This window comes from Lagenorhynchus albirostris, chromosome 21 (assembly GCF_949774975.1).
Source record: "Lagenorhynchus albirostris chromosome 21, mLagAlb1.1, whole genome shotgun sequence".
NCBI lineage: Eukaryota > Metazoa > Chordata > Mammalia > Artiodactyla > Delphinidae > Lagenorhynchus > Lagenorhynchus albirostris.
In genome coordinates this window covers 15,515,945-15,537,789 of record NC_083115.1, presented here as the reverse complement: position 1 = coordinate 15,537,789, position 21,845 = coordinate 15,515,945, and positions in this window count along the sequence as shown.

Below are 21,845 nucleotides of genomic sequence, written 5' to 3'. Positions count from 1 at the left end.
TATAGATATAAAATTTGTTCAAAGTTCTGTAGACTGACGAAAAGAGAGTAAAAGATTAGCCTGAAGGCAAATTAATCATTTAGATGTATTGCTTTCCATAGCTGTTGATACTTTTACTAACTTCTATTCAAAACCTATGCTTCCCAGAATTCCATGTAATCTGAAGATAACAAAGTCTCTTTGATGCACTCTAAGAAACTAGGGCTCCAGAACACAGCATTCATTTGGAAACCAAATGCATAATCATTCTCTAGGAAAACAGAAACATTTTCATCCACTTACATACTTAAAAACTGTAACTAAATGAAGTAATTTGAGACAACGTTTGGGGAAAAAACACCAACACTCTGTTTTTATTGTATGGCAAACATTTTGCTTTTTACCACTTCTAATACTCAAGACACACTTTACAGATGAGGAAATTGAAGGTAATTTGATTAAAATCACATACATATTTCATGTACCATAGACAGGCTCAGAAATCTCGACTGTCAAACTTCAAAGTGAATGTTCTTCAAGCAGAACCAGTAGACCCAAAACCTTTATGCCTGTAATAAATGATCTTAAAAACCATGTATTCTTTACTCCCCACAAAGTTACATATTGACTAGCAATATTATTTAACCTAGTCATTAGAATTTGCTTACGTACTTGTCACGAGGACAGTAAAATTCTTCTGAATGAATGAGCATTGACTTTATCCCTGAAATACTTTATTCCTGGTCTCCATTTGCACAGTTTTAAACTTTATAACTGAAAGAAAGATTAACCTTTTAAATTAAATATAACCATAAAATCGCTGTTTTAATGATTATTAATCCATGTGAACATTTTCTACTAAATGTCTATTAAGGTAATCAGGCTTTTTGGACATTTGGTTTTTTTGTGAGTTTTTTTTGGTGCCAGTAGCAATGAACAGAAAAATGATTGACAGTGCCTCAGTTCTTACAGTGTCTTTGAAGTAAGGAAGTTTGGCTTGCATATCATTATATTTGGAATATCTGGCATTTAATTTATGCCTAAGAAATTTTTTTTGTAAAGAATGGCAGAATGAATGGGTCAGTATTTCAAGAAGGGTAGTGGAGTGGGAAAGAACACTTATTAAATGCCTGCCATGAGTCACCATTTTATATAAGTGTATGTAGTTAAGCCACACAGCAATTCTCTGCAACAGATTTATCCTTATTTTAAAGTTGGAGAAATTGAGCCTTTGAGAGATTAAGCTAACTGCCCAAGGTCACAGTTACTAAATGACTGATCTGGTGTTAAATTCAGTTCTATCTGACTTCAAAACGTATGATTTTGAGAAATGCACTTTTCTCTGCCGCAATCATCATGAAGGTGACTTCCTAAAGGGTGTATGAAATTTGACTACATATGGAAGAAAGAAGGTGCAAAAGCAGCATGATTTTAAAAGAGCATTATGAAGTGAACGTATATGTGTGAATTAGTAGTTAAGTTTTTTAAAAAATGGATCAGTGGATTTTCCCCTTTAATGATAATAAAAGTTGTTATATTAAAGAAAGAATTTTTAAAAGAATGTAGGGTGAGTATTAAGGGTCTTGGCAGTAGTTACTGCTATTATTATTAGTTTATTCTCTTAGACAAACATATTAGAAAAATCTATGCATATGCATTTTTGTGTAAATGTGAACTAGTTACCACAAGGCTACAACCAGGGTATTGAAGTGCGTGCTATGTAATGTATTTAAACCCTATAAATTATATGATTTCTGATTTCTCACACTGGTACAACTGATATATGTGAGTGTGGGTTAGAGGCTATGTGGGCTAATTTCTCATGAAGAAGGAAGTAGAGGAGAAATCACAATTATTAAAGCATCAATTCAGTTCACTGGCATCTCACTGCTTCAGAAAAATTAGAGGGAAAATTTCTGCTCATTAAACTTCAGAGCCACCATAGCAAATTCTAATGAGTTGCTTATTAAATTAGCAATTTTCTGTAACTGGTATGATTTATCAACTTCTCTTTCATTCTCAGTTTTTAAATTAATAACTAAAAGCCCAAATTGCTTGACATGGCTCTTCAATCAAAGTTATTATTATTAAGAAACCACAGCCACTGAAGCCATTTTATATAATCAAGTGAAGAGCAATATTTTAGGAAACATTGTTTTCCAGCTGCTGTCCACAAAGCTTTTGGACTATATATGAATTTATGGCTGCAAGTGAGGCCGAAACTCAGCCTCTGTGCACTGGTGCCGAATGTATCTTGGAGACAGAGTTTTGGGTGATGTAGAAAAGACTAGCTTTATTGCTTTGCCAGGCAAAGGGGGACACAGTGGGCTAATACCCTCAAAACTGTGTTTCCCAACCCCAGGGGATTTGGCGAGGAGTTTTATTGCGGTGGTTCAAGGGTGGGGTTCCTGATAAGGATCAGGGTGTATGCAGGGTCTGCATTCCTTTAGTCTGGCCTCAGGGGTGTCTCCTGATGAGGTTCTGTGGTTCTCGAGGTTATCAAACTGTGACCTCTCAGGAATGAAGAGTACTTCTTCAAGTAGTTAACATCTTCCATTTGTTGGGGGTTTTAGTTCTGCAGAAGAGTTCGATGATATCATTATGTGTATCCCTTGAGGTGGAACCAGCATCCTGTACCAAGGCTGCACTGTTGTGTCTTGCCTGCTCCTTCCTCGTCTCTGCTTCACCTCCCTTCCCTGATTATGTGTGGGAACCTGCCCTTTGAGACTCAGGGAAGATCATGGAGGCTGAAACTTATTCCCTACCATCAAGAAATGGGGGACACAGAAGGGTTTTCTTGCTCAGGAGCCCCACAGAGTCCTGCTCATTTTCACGAGGAATGCCATATGATTTATTTGCTCATTCAACATATATTGAGGATCTTCTATGTATCAGAGCAGAACAGAGTTTCTGCCCTCATGGAGCTTATGTAAAATAACATAAGGTAGTATTTGATGTCATGAGAAGAAGTAAAGCAGCGTAAGGAGATGGAGAGTGTGGAGGTGATACCTTAGCGTGCATAAACGGGGAAACCTCTCAGGGGCCTAATACTTGAGCAGAAATCCTAAGGAAAAGGTTAAGTCATGCAAATATCTGGAATAAGACCATCCAGGCAAAGAGAGGAGCAAATGCAAATGCTCTAAGGTAACAGCGTGCTTGCTGTTTTCAAGGACCAACAGGAGGCCCTTGTGGCCAAGGAGAGTGAGCAAAGACATAAATGATAGGAGATGAAATTTTTAAAAGTAGCCAGAGCCAGATTCATATAGTGCCTCAGAGACCAGAGTAAGTATCTTGAATTCAGTTCTGATTGTGATGAGAAGCCGTGGAATGTTCTGATTAGAGTGGTAACATAATCAGATTTAATGTTAAAGGAATACATTTGTTGTACTGAAAATACATTACTGAAGACTAGTTATAAGGCTATTGCATCAGTCCCAGGGGAAAATGATGGAAGCTTGCTCCAAGGTGATAGTGATGGAGGAGGTGAAGATTGGAGATTAAGGATAGACATGAATTCCCCAGCCAGCAAAATTTACTGATATATATGAAGTGGCGTTTGAGAGAAGGTCATTAGTGATTCCAAGGTGTAAATAGTGGTGTCCTTTATTAAGATGCATAACACTGAAGGGAGATTTTTTGAGGGGGTGGGGGGTGGATCAGTATTTCTGTATTTGGACATAAGTCTGATTTGCCTTTTAGTTATTCATGTGGAAACATTGTGTGGAAATCTGGATATAGCAGTTTGCAGATCAGGAGTGGTGCAGAGCTGAGACTGCAGAGGTGTGTTTTGTAGCCATCAGTGTAATGAATCTATACACTGTATTATAGAGTACACTTAGAAAGGATAAATTGAATCACCCAAGGCAGGTATATGTCCATAGGAAGCTGAGCCCTTGAACACTCTAACATTAAATGTAAGGAAGATGAAGAAAAAGCGAAAGACACAAAGAGAAGAAGCAGACATTAATGTAGGAGGAAAATCAAGAGAGCCTTTTACTTGGAAACATGCAAACCAAGTTCAGAGATTAATTCAACAGAGAGGAAGTGATCAATTATGTCCTTGCTTCCAAGAGATTGAGCAATATGGGACTGAGAATTCATCACTGGATTTGACAAAGTGAAAGTGATTGGTGAACCTGTCAAGAACAGTTTGGTTGAGTGGGGAGAGCCAGAGCCTGATGAGAGAATCTTAAGAGGAAATGGGACTAGAGAAGGTATAGGCACTGACTATAACAACTTTTAAGAAGTGTAGCCAGTAATAGGACACAATTAGGACATAGCTAGAGGCAAATGTAGATCAAGAAAGATTTGTTTGTTTGCTTTTTTTAAAGATGAGAGATATTTCCACATATTTTAAGCTGATGAGAATGACCAAGTAAAGAGAGAGAAAAAAAAGCTGATATTGAAAGAGAGATAGGGGCTTCTTGAGGAGCTGTGTGGATGAGTAGATGAGATTGGATGGAATCCAGTGCTCCAGGGAGAAAGCTCATGTTAGGCAGGGGTAGCAGAAAGGCATGCTGTTAATGGTAGTGAGACAGCGTATAGAGCAAGGAGGCTAGTAGGGTGGTAGATCTGGTGGTGGCGAAAGAATTACTCTTATGACTGCCTCTACTCTCTCAGTGTAAGGAGCAAGATAGCTAACTGACCATGAGAAATGAAGAGGAAGTTGTAAGATTGAGGAGAATGTATATGTTAGGTGTCTTGGAAAGTGGGAGAGGTCACTGACAAAGGGGCTATATAGTAGCATCATCAGGCAGCCTGGAGGGACCCTAGAATTTGTGATAATAAATTTAAAGTGATGAAACCAGGAAGCCTCGATGGTTGTTTTCTTCTGTACTCATCTACTTCAGAGTAGGTGCTGAGGAGAAGAGAATTGGTTGAAACAGGGCTGAGGCTTTATTTTAGATGAGTACATAAGGGGGGGAAAAGTTGTGAGGGTAGTATGTTGTATTTAGTGGTCGTATTTTCACAATTTAAAGGAGAATTACTTTTGTCAATAAAAATATCGTTCATTTCTACAATACTTGGAAAATTTCTTCCCAAATAGTTTATATGACAGAAAAAAGAGAAGCTTGACAGGGTTCTGCAAAAGATGAATATTTGAACTATGCTATGTTGCAATTCCCTTTAATGAAATATACTTGTTCTAACATTTAATTTAGGTTCAGTTTCTCAGAGTGTATTTTTTCTTTTGCAACAAGACCCATATAAGGAGTTTTTTTCTGGATATTGTATGCCTCTGTCTTGTCCTTTTACATAATTTTAGTTCTTTTCTGTCACTAAAATTTAATAACCCAATTAAATAAAAATATTTAAATAAAGGAATTAACTTCATGCTTGTGTGAGCCTCTTCACCTGCCTTTCTTTTACTTACCTATTACTCTTCCCCCATTCCTTCTTCTTGCTAATTATTTTAAAAGTTTTCCCATCTTCCTCCTATTACTTACTCCCTGATAAGCCTTTTCTTTTACCACCTTCCTTTTGTGGTAGGAATTAGCCTTTTATTAAAAAGAAGTACTAGTTGTTTAAGAATTAACTTTTTTTCATGGACTTTATTGTATTCACAACATGTTAGCATTCAAAATGTGTTAGGTATTCTGTGGTTGCTTGAGGAAGAGATTTCCTAAACATTATGCATATTCCTAATCTTATAAACATATTATAAAACTAAGAGTTCGGTAATTATCACGTTTCTTTTTAAAGAGTGGAATTTCATTTATAGAATGACATTACCAAATACAATAACAATTTCTACTTATTTGATCATCTACTATTTGTAAGGCATCATATATATATATACACACACACATACACTCTCTGGGACTCCCAGAGCATATACTGCAAGGCCTGGATTCTAAACCATCAATGTACTTCTTTCATGCCATACTAGTCTCTGCCAGTGGAGTCAGCGATAGATGATTATACAAGAATGTGAATGATACATTTATATTTAACATGAGAAAATGTAAAACGTAGATGAGAAATTTATAAATATTTAATATTATTTTCTAGCCAAAAAATGGTCAAAAAATACAAAATAGATACTGCTTAAATTGATTTTTTTTGTTTTTAATAATATTTTAGGGTAATATAATTCAAAGCTGAAAGGGATCTTCTCACCTCTATTTGTATAAATTAAAGCTAAAAAAAAAGAAAACCAGAAGAAAATGTGACATATTTAAAGTGTACATCTTAATGAGTTGTGACATATGTATACATACATAAAACTATCACTGTAATCAAGAATATACACATGTAAGTCACCTAAAGATTTCTTTGTATTCCTTTTAAATATCCCCCACCTCTTTTGCCCTCCTATCCCAGACAACCACTGTTCAATTTTTATCACTAGAGATTAGGTTGTATTTTTAGGAATTTTATAAAAAATTAATAATGCAAAAAAAAAAAGCTCAGGGTGCTTAAGTGATTCTCATAACATTGGTTTATTATTCTTTATTTAATTTTCTAACTTTTTGTTATATTCTATTGCCATATTTTATTTTGCCTCCTTTTTTTTGCGGTTCGCAGGCCTCTCACTGTTGTGGCCTCTCCCGTCGCGGAGCACAGGCTCCGGACGCGCAGGCTCAGCAGCCATGGCTCACGGGCCTAGCTGCTTTGCGGCATGTGGGATCTTCCCGGACCGGAGCACGAACCCGTGTCCCCTGCATTGGCAGGCGGACTCTCAACCACTGCACCACCAGGGAAGCCCTATTTTGTCTCCTTTTATTTATTTATGGCCAGAGGCTCTTTTCTGGTTGAGAATTCACTCCTTCAAGGCTTTCAGGATTACCCTGATATCTGGTCTGCCTTGGTTTACCTTTCTAGCCCATAATGGGTAAGGAAAAGAACACATGTGTTTATATTGGTCACACTACTCTCATTTCCGGAAGTGCAACTCAGTTTGTTCCTCTTGTATCTCACTCGCTTCAAATACAGGATGGCAGCGATATGACAACATCAAGTCTCTGGGTGACTTAGTGAGTGTCCACTGGCTCAGCCTTAGTGCAAAACACTCTACCCTGACTGAGAGCAGCAGGTTTCTGAAGCTGAGGGTTATTTGGCTCTATTTATAGATTAGAATATAGAGTGTCATGTAGTAAACAATTATCTATATATGCACACATGTGTATATATATCTATGATTTATATATACATATGCTGAATGCAGAAAACATGCAATTTGTTAGTAACAAGTTAGCTCAGTACTTAGCTACTTTTCAAGAAAATATTTTATCTAGTGCCAAATTTCTATAATTATATGATTTGGGTTATAATTAGAAATTGTGCTTCTAAATTTTATGGTTTTAATAACATGAAATAACCTTTAATAAAATTGACTTGACTCTTGATATAATATTGTAATTAGTTAAATTCAAAAATTTAATATGAAGTTAAACTGTAGCCACTTTGGGTACCAGAAAATTTTGTCCAGCAATCTGCAATGTATATTTCACTTTCCCAAGACCAGTGCTTAATGAGATCATATTAGGAACTATGATGTACTTTTTGAGGGTCTTAATAATAATATCACTTAGAAGCACATTTTATTAGGTTATTGGTGCTAAAACAATCAAGTCATATGACATTTCATTCTTGCAGGAAAAGGACCACATCTGTAGTTTGTTTGACCTCTGGAAAGGTGATCATTGGAATGATGAGTAGTTATTAAATAAGAAGGGATACTTTTAGTCTTCAAAACTTTAAATGGCTAAATCTGATATGTTGCCTTTTAAAATGAAGATAATACTCAGAAGCTAACTGAACAGTCAGCAAATACCAGAGTGGTTCAAACATATGCTTGAACTTTCTGATTGTGGATTCTAATATATAGGTAGGGAAGATTAGCACTGGAGGAAGAGAGAAAGCGATCAAGGATTCCAAAAGTCAGTAGTGAAAAGAGCAGATTTTGAGGAGTGAGGGAATAAGATGGCTGGAGAGACTGTTGTTTTTAATATAAAATAAGATTTTAGAGTTGAGGCGCTAAAGGTAAAGCTGTTGAAGATATTGTAAGATGCAATGTTGGATTTGTAGTGCGTATCTGTGGGAAGGTGGAGATAATTGACAATGAGGTAAAGAGATTCTCAAGCACATTTTAGAAGGGTTTATTGGTGGAATTATTAAATTTAGTAAATATTATGTATGGGACAAGATGAAAAGAAAAACATGAGCTAATTGTTGAATTCACTAAAGAATTATATAACCAGCAGAAACAGGGTATACCTGTCTTACCTGTAGGGATTGCATCTTGTATGTTATGTCAGAATTTAGCATGGGGAGTGGCATTCAGATTTCTTGTGAATGGAGGAGCTAATATATTTTTAAGATAAGTAATACATTTACAAAGTATTATTATGTGCCTGGCACCATGCTGATTGCTTTACATGAATAGTCTCATTTAATCCTCTCAACAATCCAGTGAGTTAGGCATGATTATTTTTGTCATTGTCTAGATAAGAAAACTGAAGTTTAGAGAGATTTGCGAACAGTCATTTCTAGTGAGTAGTAAAGCCGAACTTTGAATCCAAGCATTCTGACTCCAGGCCCTTTCTCCTAACCAGTGTCCTGGCCACTTTAAAAACTGTATGGAATGAATCCATATCTGTTACCTGTCCTCGGTATATAATGTTTTGTTATACCACATAAATGGAGGGGGGAATGCATTTCTAGATTTCAATCTCTAGTACTGATTATAGAACATCGGACAATTCTCCTAAACCCTGTAGGTTGCTATTTCCCCATATCTAATGTAAGACTACACTAAACTCATTTCTAGCTAATGTTCTAATATTTTCTTTTTCCTTTTTCACTTTACCAATATTAAATTTCCAAATTATTGTCTACTATAACTGTTTGGGAAAAACATGTCTTTTTTGTCTCTGGACTTTAACAATGTGTTTTAGGATATATCCAAAATATACCAATGAATTCTCTGAGTTACTTGTGTTAAAGCTGCTATATAATATGCAAGATAAAATGGGACAACACGACAACTCACAAAAGCAAATTCACAGTGCAGAAAAGGGAAGGCAGATGAGTGGGAGAAAGACTGAATAAAGAGAGGGTCATAATGATAAATCCTGAAAATAAAACCATCAGAAAAGAAACTTGGAAATGAGTATTTTTAGAACTAATTTCGAATATAACATAAGGTAATTTTTTGCCCCCTACTACAAATGCGAAGCAGCATTCTTTCTTGCTCTGTAATTATTTTTCCATGGATGTGTGAGAAGAGGCTTTGACATTCTTTAAGCTCAGGGAGGCTAATGCTTTAATGAACAGCTTGTTATCAGCTGGCTTTCACTTTGCCTTTCTTGCAATTCCCAGCCTCATTCAGTCAGGGGAGAATCTTTGCGATAAGTGTAAACATCTTTCATCCCGATACAGCCTCAATTCGTTAGTCCCTAAAGTTCTCATACTTGGTATTTAATTATCTGTTAATTAAATCACACAGTTTAGAGGGGTTTTAGATTAAAGGAATATTAAATGTCTGATTCACTTTTACAAATGTGTTACAATGTCAACCCTTATACAATGAAGGCATTAATGGAAAATGCATTTTAGAAAAATGTAATTTCCTATAACCTGAAAAAGCAACCAAAATATAACTGCATTAATCAGTTATTTATATTAAACCACTATTAATTGTCACATAAACTCTCTGGAGATTTAAGGTGAAACAAGAAACTGATACCTTAAAAATTTCCTCTGATGTAGTATTGCTATAGGAGACAAATTAGGTTTTAGCTTTTATTTTAATATTTATGTTTTCATCTTGGTTGCACAGATTTGAAGTACTCACGTTCCTCAGTTTATTAACTATTTTCTTTATTGGTAATGCCTTTGTCTTGTTCTGTTATATGTTCCCATCGTTTCTAGGACTCTTCCCATTCCCATCACCTTTGTAGGTAATCATCTCAATGAATTTATGTCCTTAGATATGCATACGTCTTCAAAAACTATATAGCATTGGTTTGTGTATGTATGTGTCTAATTTGTAATGTGTAAATTATATTGTGTTATATAGATTTCAGACTATTTCTTACTTTTATCTTTAAACTATAATCAGAATATCTACTCATGTTGCTATATGTAAGTTAAGGTCATTAAATCTGATCTCTGCACAGGATGCCATCTAATGATGCACCACATTCTACTTATTTAATCTTTTGGTGATGATACCCGGGTTGTATCCTACTCCACACTGCCCCAACAAATGTCATGATATGTATCATCTTATATGTAATTTTCAACATGAGGTAAATTCTTTGGAATTTTGCTAGTGATGCTTGTTTCATGTACATTTACTGCTATTTCTTCTGTCTTACATAGTTGTGATAAACTGTGTATTCCTTTAAGAGTTTATTTTCTAACTTTCTTTATTGTTCTAGGTTATTGCTCTGTGAAAAAGCTCTTCACAAGATAGTTGTTCATACTCTGTAATGGCAAAATATCATTAATATCATCACTACCACCATAAAAAAGTATCTCTAGCGTTTGCTATTACCTTATTTTTACACCCAAATCAGCTCTGATTGACCATTCTCTTTCCTGAAACATCTCTGGACATCACTTTTCCTTGGGTGTTAGCAACTTTGTTTTCTTTAGGCAAGACAAGTAAGTTATTTTCCAAAGCACTGAAAGTTCCTTCTTCTTTATTCCCTGTCCTGGTTCATGTTGATGTGTATGTTAAATTCCTACTGTAAGGTAACTTTTTGAAATCATTTTTGTTTCTTTTCTGTTCACATTAAATATTACATTTTGAATCTAAATTTGGGATGAATTTTGGAGAGGCAAACTGATTTTTTTTTTCCTGGAAGGTATTGAACACATACTTCACTAACCTAGCAATCTTCTTAAGTGTGACTTTTAGATGCAAAAAGAATAATTTATAAAAATCAGCTTGAGATTTTTCATTTAATTAAGCATAACAATATTGAAATGACAGTAAGGTTTACTCAACTACAGTTTACTGAGCCTGACACTCTGCTAAATGCTGGGGTGTTAAGTGTGAACAAGACAATCACAACCCTGTCCCCATGGAAATTTAGAATCTATCAGGGCAGACTGGAGGTAGCAAATCTTCAACAAGTTGGTTGAGTTCTAGAATCAAATTTCCCATTCTGAAGACAAAAATATCTCTACTTACTAGGATTAAAGGATGATCAAGCCTTGAGGGACTGATTCATGACAATTATAATGAGCAAAGACTGAAGTAAACTGTGGAATACTAATTAATTAATTTAATTTAATATCAATTGTAAGGAGAATCTGAATGTGCAAAATACCCCAGATCAATAGATTCTCTCCATGTATTAAAGGACAGTCAACATTTTAAAGAGTGCTTTTGTAAGAATAGAATAAAAGAAAACTTATACCATATTGTAGGTTTCTCAGTTAAAATAGGTTCATCAAGATAGCCTTGCCCTTGGAACCAAGGTCATCGATATTGGCCAAAGTTCTCTTTTGCCCTCATTGTGCTGAATATGCACTAAGCATAATATATTTACCCTCTGCCTGTTTTTTTTTCTGTGTATCATATTTCATCAATTTTCTAACACACTTTCTCCAAATATTAATATCTGTAGATTTTTTCTGCTTTGTAATCAATGGCATCTTATAATTTCTATCAGCCAGGCAGTAGTCACAATATATAGTTGTCATTGCCAACAAATGTGCAGATTTGGTCATAACTGTTCAATTGCGTGATGTGTGTTAATGATGAGATTAGAAATTAATTGCTATTTAAAATATCCTCAAAAAGATTAACACTGATTTTACATTAAAACAAACAAAATATTGTGTACACAGAAAGGCAACAAAATAGAGCTGCCTGACACATCTAAATTTGCCTCAAATAGCCCTTTCAACAAGTATAAAATGAAGATTCAAAGCAGTTAAGAAAACATTGTGTCAGAGATCAATTGACTGCATTTTTGCTTTCTTGGTGAGACATAATATAATGTCGTGTGTTGCAGTCAGTGCTGGCTAAGATTGGATGAAAACCTCAGAGCTTAACATGTTGTGCAGCCTGGATTTGCCTAGAGTAGGTGTTTGAACTGAGGCATTAGGGAAGGATTCCTTGAAACTTCTGGAAATAAGAGTAAAACTTTGCATATATATATGCACTTACTTCCTTGAGGAAATGGGTGGGTCAGAGTTTTCATAAGATTCTCAAAGTTTAGAACTGCAGACCTATAGCCACATGCTGACTACTGTCATGGACAACTTTCTTAAGTCTATTGTTTACAGTTATTATTTAGGGTGGTGTTTAGTTTTTCTACTCATATTCTCAGTTGATGATCATGCCCCACCTCCTACAAGTGTTTAGGAAACACCCCTTTGTATACCCCTATATGCTGACAGTATATATCTTCAAAATACTAAGATATTGAATTAATCTTTTTTCTTGTAATGAAAGTGTAATTATTAAGGAATAAAATTATTGTAGGCATTTTAACATACTGGAATATTCAATCAATGGCTGTTTCAATTATTTTGCCAATTAGCAGTCGAAGAATATTTATTTACACAGAAAACATGGAAATCACAACTCAGTGTAGGTAACCTTTACCACAATACCTGTGTCTGCTTAATTGCTTATAATCCATTTTACTCTGCCTGAATTGTATAAACAGAGAAAATGAATTTTGGAGCCACAATTGCAACTTAACTGCCCTGCTTTAAAGTTTTACAGGTAGCTCTGGGGATATTTTGACTATCACTCCATGGTCTCTCCTGGGTGAAAACCAATCATAGCAAATTTTCTTTCCATCAGGGTTGGGGATCGTTATTTGTTTCTGTATCTGAGACATCACACCTAGTGAGATTAGAAAATTGAAGAGTTCTTGTCCCAGGTGATACTCCATTAGGGAATGAAACACTTGCCATAATTAACTAAATTTAAACTCTGAAAGAAAGAATTTAGATAATTTTTTTTCAAGATAGGAATGAAATAATTCCAATAACTTAGGCATAGTTTTAAGATAAGCTTTGTTCAGTTTGTCTCAAATGACAATAAACCAAAGTTCAAACTCTCTGTATTAAATAGCAATGTATATTTTTGCCAAAAGCAGTTACTTTATTCATATGTGCTATAAAGACACTTGGTAAAGACCAAATGAAAATATGCCTGAAAATTTTACTGAATGTGTGTGGCCAGAAAGGCTTAATATTAAAAAATAAGTTAAAATGATGTTCCCATATAGCTCCTCTTGATGTGTATGTGAGTATGTGCATAAGATAAATTTCTCTGACAATAGTCCTAGTCATAGCAATGGGACCATCTCGGCAGATGTGTTAATTATAAATCACCTTTTTTCATAGATGCTTCATAAGGAATATCTTTAATTATGCTTCCCTCCCAGCTCATTTGATCATTTCCCATCCATTGTTTTAGTCGAAAATATATCTTTAACTTAATTATTTAAGTTTTTGAGATTCATAAAAATTACTCATTCTTCTATAACATCAATTTAAGTATATAATTTAAGTATCAAAAAAAAATTAGTGGATAGATGCAGCCAGGATTTCATTGTTCTTAATTATACTTTGTCACAAGAAATTCCTAAGTAAGAATAATAAGATACATTGTTGATATTTTTAAGGGATTTAAAAATAAGACTAGAAATTAAGTTTTCTACAAATTGATAATGAGTAAAAAATTTTTTCTAACCTTTTATATATAAATTATGGAAATGTAATAAACAAAATATTTGACAGAAACAGAAGAACATATGTGTAGAAGCTAAATTAGTGGTTTATTTTCTCACAAAATAATTTTAAAGGCCTGTCTTAGGATAACATTTTTGTTTTGTTATGCTAACTTGGACTTCTGATTTTGCCTCCTTTATAATTATAATTACAATAAAAATTATTCCCAGTCACATTTCAACTTGTCCACTATTGCTATTTTGTCCTTCTATATGTGGGCATGATTTTTAAAAATGGTGTTTCAATTGACCAACATAAATCATGTTCTTTTTATTAATTAATTTTTACTGGAGTGTAGTTGATTTACAATGTTGTGTTAGTTTCTGCTGTACAGCAAAGTCAATCAGTTATACATCTATCCACTCTTTTTTAGATTCTTTTCCCATATAGGTCATTACAGATTATTGAGTAGAGTTCCCTGTGCTATACAATAGCTTCTTATTAGTTATCTATTTTATATATAGTAGTGTGTACATGTCAATCCCAATCTAACAGTTTATAGAAATATTTTCACTATAGTAATCAATTATTCCCCTTTTAGGGGATATTATTCATACTTGTGATGTTTAACTTTAGCTCACCCTTTCCAAGAGGCACTTGTGCTTATTAATGTAGAAATATTTTGGTTCTGTTTGGTATTGCCTATGTTCCACAATCATGCAAATTGGATCACTAAACATAGGAATTAAACAACTCTCCCAGTTTTCCAAATGGAATCTTCCTCTTTTGTTTCCTTTCTGTTTTATCTCATTCACAACTCATTTGGCCATTCATTAACTGAAATAATTTATAGATTCTCTGCCACCTAAGTATATTTATGAAAACTTCTGGCTTTTTTAAAACTAAGATAAATACTTCAACATTCTTTTTAAAATGCACACAACAACATGAGTATTTGTTTCTTCTGTATTTTTCAGATGAAGATCATTCAATCACTCAGCAAATACTGAGAATCTCAACCAGTATTATATACTCTTTCAGATAGGGTTCATCCATCACTGAAGAACAAGACATTCTATTATGTAGGAGCTTAAGTATCAGTGAAGAGACAGACAATAAGATAATAAATAGGTAAATTTATAGTATATTAAAAAGTGATTCCTATAATAAGACTCATATTATCTTCTTGATTCTTTCACATATTTCTCTCATAGTTGTAGGTGGAATTCTAAGCTTATCTTTTCCTGGAATATTGTCCGTAATGCCTTTGTAATCTGAAATACTTTGAGTTTAGTGTTTACATCACATACATAACTGTAAATCTTGTGACACTAACACAGTGTCTGGCCTATCATATGTATATGATCACAAATGCACAAACCCATATTCCATGAATAAGTGCTTGAAGGGACTTTTGAAATCGTGGAACTATTCAAACAAGGAGGAGAAACTACTTGAAGATAAGATGCATGAATGATTTTCAGACCATAACATAATTCTTCCTCTGAAAACATTTAATGCACTTGCTGCAGTATCTTCTACACACATGAGGTGGTCAAAAATAACCTTTGTGGGAAGTCATAGACTTAGAAATGGCTTAGAAATGTTTGTGGGGCTTTTCTTCCATTTCCAAACCGATTCTCTATTCTAAAATCTTCCTTTAAAAGTAAGTGGATTCACCGTAGTCTGGTGTATTAAACTTTTTTTCTAACTGTATTCTTTATCCTTTAATCGCTGGACTTTCTTGGGTAATTCTCCCAGTGTCCCGTGTAGGAGATAGGTGGCGTTGTCATAAACGCCCAGTCTCCTCCCATTCTTCTCCCTGGTGGCTTCTGCACCCATGTCGCTCACTCTTTAACAAAGCCAGGATAATACAGCAGATGGGGATTCTCTTTAGTTATGTTTCTGTTGTATTAATGGTTATCTTCTGCCTAGATCTGGAAGAACTGACAGTGATTACACAGTTACATGCTGCATATATGAGCAGGTGCAGCTGTAAATAGTCCCTGATCAACAATTTCATTTAAATACTATAACAGATTTCTGTAGGGCAAATTACTCCCACTGGTAAGTAGGTGTACTTTTGTATATAATACAATTCACTAAATGTAGAATTTAATTATGTCAGCAATAACAAAGCCCTGAGTGTGCTAAAAGATTTCCAAATATATTGGCCCTTCTATCAAAATAACTACTGCAAAACGAATGAATTATTATTTGAAATATTACTTATGGAGCGAAATTGTAAATTATCTCTTATAGTCCTACTTCTGGGGGTCATGTGTTAATGGAATAAGAAAGAAATAATTGTTTTAGTGTTAACATGTAATTTGTATTTTTTCAATATTAACTTTAATTATACATACTAAAGCTTCTAAATGAAGTAAAACGTTTGGAGATTTTTGAGAAATGTCACATTTAAGATCTTTCAATATCTGTTAGGAGCAGAATATGCTAAAATTAAAGAAAAAACTAAGGTTCCAAATATATAATTTGATGTAGATTGAAAATAAATTTGTAATTAAGTAAAAATGTTTTTACTTTAATTCATAAGATGTGGTCATCAACTAAGCAAATTGACAGTTTATTTTTAGAGCTGCAGACTGTAGAAGAGAAGGTTTAATTTTGCTTTCCCCTCTTCAGTTGTCTTGTTTGTATCTCGTGGCCTCTTTACTACTGTTGCAGATTTAAGTTTGTTTCTTCTCTCCTTTCATGGCTATACCACACAGTTTGCAGGATCTTAGTCCCCAACTACGGATGGAACCCGGGCCCCTGCACTGGAAGTGCAGAGTCCTAACCACTGGACCGCCAAGAAAGTCTCTTTAGATATTTTTAATAAAATAAACTAGTAGGGCTTCCCTGGTGGCGCAGTGGTTGAGAGTCCTCCTGCCGATGCAGGGGACATGGGTTCGTGCCCCGGTCCGGGAAGATCCCACATGCCGCGGAGCGGCTGGGCCCGTGAGCCATGGCCGCTGAGCCTGCGCATCTGGAGCCTGTGCTCCGCAACGGTGAGAGGCCTGCATACCGCAAAAAAATAAACTTGTAGTAGAATTGATAGATAAAATATATGCCCAATTTTTCACTTTTAATATCCATTTCAAAATTGCTCTTAAGAAAGCTATCAATTATCTTCCCAGCAGCAGTCAAATATTATTTTATGTTAGCATTAAAATGAACTATTGTAATAGCTTTAACAATTGAAACAAGGAAATTTACTCTGCTTGCTTTTAAAGAAAATATTTGATAAAATAGATTTTTCTGTAAGTTAGAAAAAGAGCCTTAGGAAAAAATGCTCAATATTTCAAGTCTTATTCTTATAATCAAAATTTTATTAAGGTTTTAAAATCACATTCATAACCATTTCAAAATAGAGTGTACAAATCTTGGAAGTAGACTATTTTTTAAAAGTAGAGAATGCTAGGGGTGGGGGCGTTGTTTTGTTTTTAAGTGTGACTGTGTAATCCTGTATCAAAAATAATGACTGAAGATCTTGTGAGGTGCAATATGAAGACAATTACAATTCATAGGCTTGGTTTAAAGGTGTTAATAACGGTGTGCTGCCTTCTTCCTCCTGTTGGTGGTGCAGCCACATGGAAGTATCACCTCACTCTCTTTTGCTGTGTCATCTTCTTTTGGGCATCAGACCTTGATCATCTCTGTGAATTCACTAATGTTTATCATAATCAAACCCATGCATTAAAATATAGGTTGCTATTCCAAACTGCTTTCTTGAGCTGTTCTACACCACCATATATGCAATCTCAGATACCACAACATGTCTAAACCTGAACTTCCTATAGTACCCCAGATCTGCTTCATCTTTCAGGGGTCCCTTCTCCTAATTAATAGTCCAGGACCTCCAGAAACTGAAAATCTGATGTCATCCCATCTCTCTGCACCTCACTCCTCCCGTAATATGACTTACTGACTACATCTATTGATGACCAAATTTTATCAATTCCACTTTAATAACACGTTTCCTATCAGAACTCTTCTCTCTCACCCTCGCTCCTGATTTAGTTTCTGATTTCATTTTGTTTTATTTATTGTGTGTGTATATGTGTGTTTAAAAATACATTGTATTCTTGAAGCAGAGAGCAAATGACTTATGAAGAAAAATGAAATGACATTTAATAAGTGATGGATACTTAACTGGATTTATAAAATTCTATTGATAATCACTAGTTATCCTTCTAGTAATACACAGGATTCACTTCAACAGAACCAAAACTGCCATGGAGAAATTGCTTCTTTTAAGCCATCTAGGACTTTAGATTGTAGTAAAAATTTATGATTTTGTATCAGGGCTTGTGAGATGCATTTGAGATTGACTGGTTTTTGATTCAGAGTAACTGGCAGGTATAGCCAGATATAAATGAAATGTGTCTCACCTGGATTACAGCAGTAGCCTCTGAGTTTCTGATTTTATTATATCTCAACTGAATTTTTCAAATAACCTTCTAATTGTTCTCTCTGTTTTTTAGAGTCCTGTACCTTCTGCCTGTTCCTTGTAAACATTTCTTTGCTGCTCCAAGCAGATTGATTTTTCTTTCATTTGTTGATGTATTATATGTTGTACATATCTCTAGCATAGTGCTTATAACATAATACAGTAATTAATCATTATATTATCCTCCCTATAGCCTGAAAGCAGGAGTGGATTTAAGACTGCTTAATCAGTTCTAAATATATAATGTAAAGTAATAGTCAATGAAGTGTTTGGAGGACAAGAATAACTTTCTCTATCAATTGTCCAGATTAGTTTTTATACAGAGCCACTAGGTCAGACGGATGAAAGTATGGAAGTTCAGTGTGGATGTTAAAGTCCTGGTTGAAAAGAAACATTCAGTTTATAAGAAGTAATTAATAGAAATATGGGCTTCTGTAATTTCTCTTTTAGACTACCATATTGAGGCTGAATATCTACAAGTTTAATTAGTGTAAGAGCTAAACCCAAGCCTTGCTGCTATAAATTCTAGTACAATGGTTTGTGGAGGTAAACTAGGTAAATGCTTTTTACTTTAATGAATGCTCTGATAATTGTTTAGTGAATATTCATTGGTAGTATCACTTTGTTAACTTGCCAGTTTGTTTTTAAATTTATCTTTTTATTGAAGCGTAGTTGCTTTACAATGTTGTGTTAATTTCTGCTGTACAGCAAAGTGACTCAGTTATATGCATTCGTTTTTATATTCTTTTCCATTATGGTTTATCCCAGGATACTGAATATAGTTCCCTGTGCTACACAGTAGGACCTTGTTGTTTATCCATCCTGTATGTAATAATTTGCATCTACTAACCCCAAACTCCTAGTCCATCCCTCCCCTACATGCCCTCCCCCTTGGCAACCACAAGTCTGTTCTCTATGACTGTGAGTCTGTTTCTGTTTCGTAGGTAGGTTCATTTGTGTCATATTTTAGATTCCACATATAAGTGATATCATATGGTATTTGTCTTTCTCTTTCTGACTTACTTCACTTAGTATGGTAATCTCTAGTTGCATCCATGTTGCTGAAAATAGCATTATTCCATTCATTTTTATGGCTAAGGAATATTCCATTGTATATATGTACCACATCTACTTTATCCATTCATCTGTCGATGAACATTTAGGTTACTTCCGTGTCTTGGCTGATGGCATAATGCCCCAGCCCATTAGGTAATGTCAGCTCTTAAAAATGGGTGTGGCCTTACTGAAGCATGACAGTGAATAGCAATGCTATTCACTATAGATATGGGTTACCCAAAGTATGTTATAAGTTCAGATTTTCATATAACAGGGTGCTGCCAGTACCATAAGCTATGAGATTAAAAAGGTTAAAAGTTGTTAATTTAGAAAAATTAACTGCCTTTTCATTTTTAGTTGCACTTTAAAATGTGCCCTAATAGCTCAAGCTAAACTTTCAATTGTGTCCAGTTCTCAACAGTAACTAAGAAATATTTTGTATCCTTCTTACTGTATAATTAGAAATGTCTGCCCAAAACACTACATAGCATCTAGAAACTTTCCTTTTATTCATATGAATTTATTATTTTAATTGTTCTTGATATAAATAACTGCTTTTTCAGAGAATATAAAAATAGCCCAGCATAAATATTATTTGAAGCTTCAGTTTTCCTTCTGTAACAGTATCAATTTCATAATATTTAAACTCAAGTTCAATTAATATAGTTCAAATAATTTCTAAAAGAAATGAATCTCATGGTATAGTCAAGATGGTGAAGACTTGCCCCACAGATTTCAAATTAATCGCTTTTAACGATTATAAATCATAATTCATTATACATGCCAATACATAGACAAAGTTTGGACATACGGTTAGAAATTTAATTACATTGGAAATACCACTGCATATTTAAACAGATGACCAGCGATTACAGCCCGCACAGATGACAGAACACCCTCCTCCACATGCGTGTTTCATTGAAGGCTGTGCTATCTATTGAAATGACAAGGACCAGCTGCCAACAGGGTATGAAGGACTATTGGATTATTTTTCTTTTTAAAGGGAATACTTCCTTGCAATAACTTCAGATGTGATGTGGTTTGTTACCTTTTTTTTTTATTGTTGCAACCTTATAATTTCTCCTTTAATGGCAATCAAGTTTAAAAAATGTACAGTTCAACTTATCCATACTATTCCTTTATAAAAGGCAGATTTCAGGTAAGCTTCTAAATGCATGCATAATGTAGAGGCTAATGATAACACAGTACAGTACTCTCCATTGTGTTATCATTAACTTTTTTTTTTTAAAGGTGGCTGCAAAAATTGCAGCCTGGACCCCACTCTTGATCAACTGGTTAAGCCCATGAAGACAATGGGTTAATTTTGAAATCAAAGACATTTCTGTTGCTTAGGAAATTTATCTGTAAATTCCATGTTTACAATAATAAGCATGAAACTTCATTATAACTAAAAATTAGATTTCATTAAAGAGGAGAGTTTTGGAATTGTGATTGGCCACCAAAATAAAGTTTAAGACTCATCACATGGGTTTTGCCAACAACTGCTTTAACAGCAACAACAAATAAATCGCCTCATTTATTTCTTGGAAGACTTAACCCAGTTACAACAGAAATATCCCCATGTTTGCAGAATGTATGCTCTGAGAATCTTAGGTAGCAAACCTCCGGCAGCTCCAAGAGCATCAGCCAGCTACAGGGTCCCAAAGCTCTTTTAGCCACAGTCAGTGAGGGAGAGTACAAAAATATTTATTAACTACTTTTAAGTTATATGAAATGTGATTTAACAAACCTAAATGTGTCTGTATGTAACTGTGTTATCCTGACTTTTTTCAAGACTTTATTTTTCAGAGCAGTTTTAGATTAAAAACAAAAATGAGAGGAGTTATAGAGCTTTCCCACAAACCCTTTGCTTCCCCGATGTGTTGCATCCCCTATTCTCAACATCACTCACCAGAATGGTACATTTTTATGAAGAGTGAACCTACACTGACATATTATCACTCAAAGGCAATAATTTTCCTTAAGTTTCACTCTTGTTTATTGTACATTCTATGGGTTTGACAAATGGATAATGACATATATCCATCATTATAATATCATACAGAGTATTTTCACTGCCCTAAAACTCCACTCTGCCTATTCATCTCTCCCCCACTCCCACTCCTGGCAACCACTGATCTTTTTAGTGTCTCTATAGTTTTGCCTTTTTTAGAATGTCATATAGTTGGAATCATACAGCCTTTTCATTCTGGCTTCTTTCACTTAGAAATATGCATTTAGGTTTCCTCCCTATCTTTTCATGACTTGATAGCTTATTTCTTTTTAGTGCTGAATAATATTCCATTGTCTGGATATACCACGGTTTATCCATTCACCTATTGGAGGACATCCTGGTGTGTTCCAGATTTTGACAATTATGAATAAAGCTGCTTTAAACATCCCCCTTCAGGTTTTTGTGTGGACATAAGTTTTCAACTGCTTGAGTAAATACCAAGGACCATGATGGCTACGTAATATGGAAAGAATAGGTTTAGTTTTGTAAGTAACTGCCAAACTATCTTCTAAAATGGCTGTGCCATTCTGCATTCCCACCAGCAACATATGAGAGTTCCTGCTTCTCTGCTTCATCTCTACAGTGTGAGGTCAGTGTTCCAGATTTTGGTCATTCTAATAGGTGTGTAATGTCATCTCGTTGTTTTAATTTGCATTTCCCTGATGACATACTATGTGGAATCTGAATATTTTCATT